Source organism: Myotis davidii, unplaced genomic scaffold (assembly GCF_000327345.1).
Source record: "Myotis davidii unplaced genomic scaffold, ASM32734v1 scaffold854, whole genome shotgun sequence".
In the NCBI taxonomy this organism is placed as follows: domain Eukaryota; kingdom Metazoa; phylum Chordata; class Mammalia; order Chiroptera; family Vespertilionidae; genus Myotis; species Myotis davidii.
The window spans coordinates 1,268,291-1,275,835 of NW_006285939.1; the positions used below are offsets into that span (position 1 = coordinate 1,268,291).

The 7,545-nt window shown below is 45.4% G+C and overlaps 1 protein-coding gene across 1 annotated transcript in view; it reads left to right on the top strand.

Moving 5' to 3' along the window:
* The first annotated feature begins 1,444 nt into the window (after positions 1–1,444).
* WDFY4 (WDFY family member 4) overlaps positions 1,445–7,545 on the top strand; it is a 258,657-nt gene continuing 252,556 nt past the window's right edge. Inside the window, exon 1 of the mRNA XM_006757129.2 lies at positions 1,445–1,531. The gene's annotated coding sequence lies outside the window, so the exon portion shown is untranslated. The remainder of the gene's footprint in view (positions 1,532–7,545) is intronic.

A 7,545-nucleotide genomic window follows, 5' to 3' on the forward strand; every position in this document is an offset into this window, starting at 1 on the left:
GAGAGACAGCTGGTATCTCAAAAAACTCTTTAGTTGGGACACTCCTAAGTCAAGGCCCCACTGTAGTAGCGAGAATTTCAACCTAAGATTCTAGCCTCTACTAACCTATTATCTTTAGTCAACAAAAGTACGTATCTTTCTAGGGAATAGTCTTGTACCAACTGCCAATAAAATTAATATTTCCCCCATAATGGTACACACTATAGGACAGTGGATCTTGAAATAGTATAACCATGGCTTTTAACTTGTTGCTTTAAAAATACTGGAGCCCATTCCGGCTTGGGAAGGTAATACTTGTGCTGCTGCACTCACTCATTGCATGTCTCAGGATGATCTGTAGTGCCCTGCTGTGCTGGGCATCCTCCCACCTTCCATTCTCACTCTCTTTCTACCCATGGACAGTGGAATGAGAAATGAAAACTTGAGCAGAGATGCTGGAACCTCTGACTCCTGTTGAGGAATGCCCATGGAGCCAGCATGAGCGTGTGGTCCAAATCTTAAGCTGGACAGGACTCCTATTTTGGCCTCTACTTACTGGCAAGTTTTCATTAGTGAGAGTTGAAGTTTCATTATAAATATTGTTTGTATCTTTGAACCAATCTCAGGCTTTCTTGCCTCCCATAAGAGGTGAGGTTGCCTTTCACTGAGAGTTACCCATAATGCTCAGTTCATGGTGAGCTAGAAGCAGACGAGGAGCTAGTGTTAAGGTCCAGGCAATCATGCCAACAACTGGTCCTGCGTGTGTGGCCCAGGGAGGTATTGTGTGTGAGTGGACATGCTGGCTGGTCCTGCTTGGGTGATGTTATGGAGAGATATGGAATGTTTCAACCTAATAAACCCAAAGGAACAGGAGTATTGACACTGAGCTTCGAGAACTTCATCCTGTGACCGAAACTCTCTTTCATCATTACTTAGTGTTACGCATGGTTGGCCACCTGACTTCAGAGACTCCCTGATAGCTGTACAGTTAGGTCTAAGGATGGAGAAAGGGCTGCCAGCGTAAAGCTCTCTCTGGGCTGGCAAAATGGGGCTGATGGGCCCATGCGATGTCCAGGGATGTACTGTAGACATACCTCTAGTTAAACTCACCTAAACACCATTGTTATTCTCATTTTCCTGGAGCCTCAGAAGAGAGGAGGGGCTGAGGAAAAGGAAAGGCCGGCCTGACCGCCCTGAGCTGAAGTCTTTTCCACCTTCACAAGCTTTTCCTCTGTCCTTGGCCCCACCTGGCATTGCCTGTCCACTGAGCTACTGCCCCAAGGGCCCTTCTTCAGGGCCAAGCCACCCGCCAGAACTCAGGCAGCTTTGTTGATGGCTGGGGAGTGGGCAGAATCAGGCATCTGTGGACTCTCCACTTCCTCTTTCTCCAGGAAATGAGCAAGGACCTAGCTCAAGTGATTCATAGTGAAAGGCTGTTGTAAGCTGACGATGCCGGGCCAGGCCCTCTTCCCTCAAGTCTGGGGGCTGGTGATTGCCTAGGGGGGCACCCATGCCATCTGAGGTCTGCAAGCCCTGACCGACGCACCTCTGGGTAGGTTACCTTGCTCTTGACAATACCAGGCCAACACAGAGGTGGGCATGGGGGTTCTGACTGTGAGGGTGGTGCCTCCTGCCACCTCCTGCAAGGCTGAGCATGAGTGCACATGACCGCCGAACCGACCTGGGTTTGTGGATGAGGGAGAGGAGGTAAGCTGATGAACCGGAAGTTTATGCAGGGTGGGCGGCGCGTGTGGTCAGGCCTCTCTGATGCCTGGCTCTGCTGGGGTGTTTGCTACTGTCCCGACAGTTTGCTGAAACAGGTCTGGCTCCAGCCCCATTGCCCCACTCCTCCAGGGCAGGCCCTTTCTGCTCCTGCTGCTGAGGAGGAAAACCAGCCACACCTGGGAGCTGGGCCTGGGCCTGTCTGTGCCAACTGCCCCGGATAGAGAGGCCAGCTGGCTGAGCCTCCTTGCCCAGCCGCGAGTAGGCCTCTGAAGGGTGCTGACAGTGGGGGCCACTTCAGACTGGTCCCCAAGAGAGCTGGCTCTGTCCTGGCCCTGTGGTCATTCCCGAGGGTCTGGTAAGTAGGTGCCTCTTTGGGTCTCTCTTTCCTCACCTGAGTCAGCACATTAAACCCTAGAAATGCCAACATTTTCTGAATAAGCAGGCCTCCTGCTCACTGAGAACTCGCTCTCCTCCTCTCCCTGAAACCCACCTTAGTGAGCTCTGAGCCAGTCCTTGTCCCAAGCTCTCTGAAGTGACGAGCTAATCCAGTGACTAAGGATGCCATGTATAACCCTTTCCACGGAGCACTTTAATTTTAGTATGATTTTCTGAATAGTTGTCCATTTAATTTTTCAACAAATATTTATTAAAAACCAATTTCTGCCAGACACTGTTAAAGGCAACAGGGTCAGTGATGCGGCCAGTGGTGCTGGGTGCATGGGCTGAAGTGGGATGGAGAGCAGCAGGTGAGGGTGTGGGTCAGGAGGCTGGGGAGGACGTGCCTTCTGGTGGAGACCTGAGGAAAGGGGCCTGAGCCCTGCGGGTGTCTGAAAAGCCATCTTGGCAGGGGATGGAGAAGGCCCAGGTGCAGGGTGGAGGCCTGCTGGAGGCCAGCGTGGCGGAGAGCCATGTAGATGACCGGCCAGGGGGCGGGCCTCCCTGTCCAGAGGGAGGACTTGACTGTACCCCCTGACTTGGGACGTGTTTAAATGTTGATGAGAGAGAAAAGAAAATTGGAGAAAGTGCATAGGTCTAAGGAGTAGCAGGATGCCCTGAGTGCTGCCACTTGAGTGTGTTCTCAGAATCTCAGCGTCTTCGACATCCTTGTGTGCTTGTCCTTCTCCCCTCTCCTCACAGAAAATGACTGTCATAATTCAGAGCTTATTGTTCCCTGGATTTTCTTTATAGATTTACTTTGTACATTTAAATCGCTAAACATTTTATCTAGTTTTACAGGTTTTTGAACCTTGTAATAGCAATTAAATATTCTTTTTTTTTTCAATACTCAACTGAGGACATTTTCATTGATGTTTAAAGCGAGGGGAAGGGAGTGAAAGAACGAGAGAGAGAGAGAGAGAGAGAGAGAGAGAGAGAGAGAGAGAAACATTGATAGGTTGCCTCCTGCATGTGCCCTGATTAGGGCCAGGGATTGAAACCACAACCTAGGTATGTGCCCTGATGGGGAATCAAACCCGAGACCTTTTGGTGCATGGGACAACACCTCCTACCAACTGAGCCACACTGGCTAGGGTGGAATTAAATATTTGTTTAAGACTCGCTTAATTTACTCAAAATTATGTTTCTGAAATTCCTTTATATTGTTGTATGAGCCTCTAATTCATTCATGTTCATGCCGTATAGTATTCTGTTATGCAGGAATAAATCTCAGTATACTTCTCCAAGTCACCACTGATGGGCAGTTGGCTATATCTAGGCTTTTGTTTTTCCTATTATGAGCTGCTAGGGGCTCTAGCACTTGTAGGCACTGCTAGGCTTCTCCTAGCATGTGTGCAAGACCTCCCTTGCATATATGCTCTGAAGTGCAACTGGTAGGTCATAGGGTACCTGTATCTTCAGCCTCACTGAATAAACCAGCATCATGTGTCATTTCTCCACCCATCAGCAGTATGTAAAAGTTTTCATTGCTCCACATCTTCACCAACTCTTGATGTTGTTAGAGTTTTTATTTTTTGCCAATCCAGTGAAAAAGAGACTATCAGACTATGTTTAAATTTGCATTTCCTCAATTACTAAGGTTGGACATCTTTTTATATCTTTATTGGTCATTCTGTGTTCCTTTTTTGGTTCAGATTTTTGGTCCATTTCTCTATGGAGGTCACCTGTCTTTTATCCTATTGATTTAGTGTAATTCAATCCATATTTGGATATTAATCCTTTATCATTTATGTATGTTGGAATACTTTTCTCTTGTTTGTGCCTTGTATCCGTATATTCTTTGTGATTTATATTAATGACCAAATACCTTAATTTTAAACAAGCTTGTTTTAGCCATATGTTTTTTATGATATATACTTACTTGTGTTGTCTAAGAAATTCTTCACTATAAACTTACAAAAGTATTCTCTCACATTATTTAATAATTTTTAAAATAATTTTGATGTCCACATGTAAGTCTTTAGTTGCACCTGGAAGTATGTTTTCTGTGTGGTGTGATATGGGGAACATTCCATTTTATTTTGTTTTTCCTGTGGATAACCAAGAGTCTTCACTCCGTTTTATTAAAAAACCATTCTTTACTCGCTGTTTTAAACAGTTCTGTTGTAAATCAAGGTGTCATGTATATTTAGGTCTGTGTCTCTATTCTGTCAATTTGTTTATCCCTTTGCCACCACTACATTATATTAATTATCCTATATAATAAAAGCCTACTATGCAGATTGTTTGATCAGGAGTTTGACCACTCGCTATGACATGCACTGACCACCAGGGGGAGGCACTAACATGGCAGGCATTGGCGACGTGGTGCTGGCAGCGGGCTGCAGTGGAGGCACTGTTGGCCCCAATGTGCCCCAATGAGAGTGGGACAGTGGTGGGATGGGGGAGCAGGTGAGCAGGTGGCGCCAGGCCAAAGTGGGTCTGAGTGGGGGCTTGATTGCCCAACAGACGGTGATCAGCAGCGGCGGTGGCGGGGAGGGGGACAGAGACCCCACCTGGTTCCCAGGTGCTGAGGGAGTTGGGCTGGGGCCTGGCCCTGATTGATTGCCCAGCAGGCAGGAAGGTGGAGCAGGTGAGGGGGTGGTGCCAAGCCAAGACGGGGCGCCAGGTGGGACTGCAGGGCTATGGGGCTGTGAGGCTGGGGCAGGAGCTGGGCCCTGATCTCCGCAGGCCACCCCGAGGGGCCCCGCCCATGCACGAATTCATACACTGGGCCTCTAGTAGGCTTATAATAAAATTTGACATTTGGGAAAGTCCCCTCTCTTTTTTTCCTTCTTCCATTCTGTCTTGACATTCTTGATACTTTCTTCCTTCATATGAATTTTAGAATCAGCTTTTTAGGTTCAACAACAAAAATCCCTATGTTCAGATTTGATTGGAAATATAATTTGGAGAGAATGACTCCTCCAATTTATCAACATGGTTTATCTCCTCACTTATTTAGGTTTTCTTCAAATAAAATGTAATAATTTTCTTGGTAAAAGTAGTGTCTATGTGGCCTATATTTATTACTAAGTAGTGTATATTTTTAATTAATTTCAATTGTCATGAAAGTATTTTTTTACTCTTGGCGAGTTATACTTGCATTTTAAAAAAGAATCATTCAGCTCTTCTTTGGGGAGCAAAGGAAGAAGCAAGACTGCCAGTGAAGAGGCCGCCATAACGTCTTCAGCTGTAGCATAGACCTTGGCTAGAGGTGATGGTGGTTGCCCCAAGTGACAGTAATGGAGATACTGAGACCGGTCCGAGTGGTGAGAGTCCAGATACTGTCTAAGAATCAGATTTGATGATGTTTTAAATGTAGGACGTGAGAGAGAGAAGCTAAGATGATTAGAGGGAGAGGGAGAGTGGTGTTGTCATTTACTGAGCTAGGTCAAGGGCAGAAGGAGCGTATGTGCCAGGTGGTGGTTATTCCAGAATATAGGTTTGAGCACACAAAGGTGGTGCTACCTATTAGACATGAAGTGGAGAAAGGAATCTGGGCTCCTTATGCCCCCAGGGACCTTCATGGTAGAAAAGCAAGGCAGCTCGGCCATCTGGGGAGAGTGGGGAGAGATCTTGTGCAGTAGGGAAGGGAGGAAGACTGGCTCATCAGAGTCCCTGGAGCCAGACCATAGAGCTGCCACTCATTTTTCTTAGAACTAGGGCCTTGCATTTATCTCCCTCCAAGTGCTGAAAACCTCAAAATGCTCCTGTACTTTGCATCTGAAATGATGTCTCTAGGCAACGCTCCCAATCCTTGGCTGATGGTCCCATCTGAAGCTGTTAAAAGCCTAAGCCTCTAAGTCTAGACCTGGGCTGCCCAGTGTAGCAGCCTGTGGCCCAACCTCAAATGTGAGCAGTCTGAACTGAGATGAGCTCTAAGTGTAAAATGTACATCAGGTTTCAAAGATATTACAAACAAACAGCAAAAAGAAATGTGAAATATCTCATTAGTACTTACAGTATTGATTGCATATTGAAAAGATAGCATTTTGAGTATATTGGGTTCAATAAAACATTTTAAAATATATTTTAAAACAGGTGTAATTAATTTAATATATTAATTTTAACTTTGAAAAATCATTTTTAAATATTTTATTGATTTTAGAGAGATGAAGGGGAAGAGAGAGAGAGAGACATCTCTACGTTGCCTCCTATACGTGCCCCAACCAGGGATCAAACCTGCCACCTGGATATGTGTGCTGACTGGAGAATCGAACCAGCTACCCTTTGTGTTACTAGATGGCACTCCAACCAATTGAGCCACAGCGGCCAGGGCTATTTTTATTTTTTAAATATGGCTACCAAAACATTTACAATTACTCGTGTGGTTGAATCTGTGTCTGGCTTTCTCGTTGTGTTGGGCAGCACCCTTCAGAGGAAGAGGTCTTCCTTCATGGGCAGAGGCTTTTGTGGGGAACACAGTTCAAGGACAAGAAGGTAGAGAAGTGACAGGCTTTATGTATCAAATAATTTCAAGGAGGAAGAAAATATGGAAGGCAAGAAGAATGGATTTAGTCCCTGTAACAAGCCAGGCACTGGGTAGGGCACTGCTATTTGCAAGCTCATTTAATATCACAATGAGATCAGTGTATTACTCCCATTTTCCAGGTGAGATCATGGAGGCTCAGAGAGGCAAGGTACTTCACCTGCAGACAATGACTCAGCTGAGTTCCACCTGCTATGAAAACCTGCACTTTGCAGTTGGCAACACTCCCACCAACGAGCTGAGGAAACACTTCTGGGCAGCAAGAGCCAATGTTTGGCTCAAGTGTGAAATTGCCCTTTTGGCCAATGATTCATCTTTCTTTTGAGAATTCATCTTGGAAGATGATTCACAGGGAACTCAGGGATTGAGCAGGTCCTTCCCCCAGCACTGCCCGCAGAGCGGTGGAGACACTGCAGCATCATTACCAGGTCAAGTCAGTTATGTCAGACCAACAGGATGCCTGATGGTCATGCAATCTGATAATTTAAGGAAAAGGGCGACATAGAATATGCTTATAGATATGATGACGGGTGCAATTCAACTGGTTATATATCAATTATAAGTGAAATATGTTGGATGTGAAAAGTGGTATGCAAAGAAGGGATACTTTTTAATTTTTGTGTTTTCAATATGATAATAAAATTGCCCACGTAGCACTCTAGTATCAACTTTTCAAAAGGTCTGCACAGATAGGGGAAGTTTTCTGTCATTATTTCTTCAAATAGGTTTTCAATATCTTGCTCTCTCTCTTCGTCTGGCACCCCCATAATTCGGATGTTGGTATGCTTGAAGTTGTCCCAGAGGCTCCTTACACTATCTTCATATTTTTGGATTCTTTTTTCTTTTTGTTTTTCCAGTTGGGTGTTTTTTACTTCTTCGTATTTCAAATATTTGACTTGATTCTTGCTATTCCT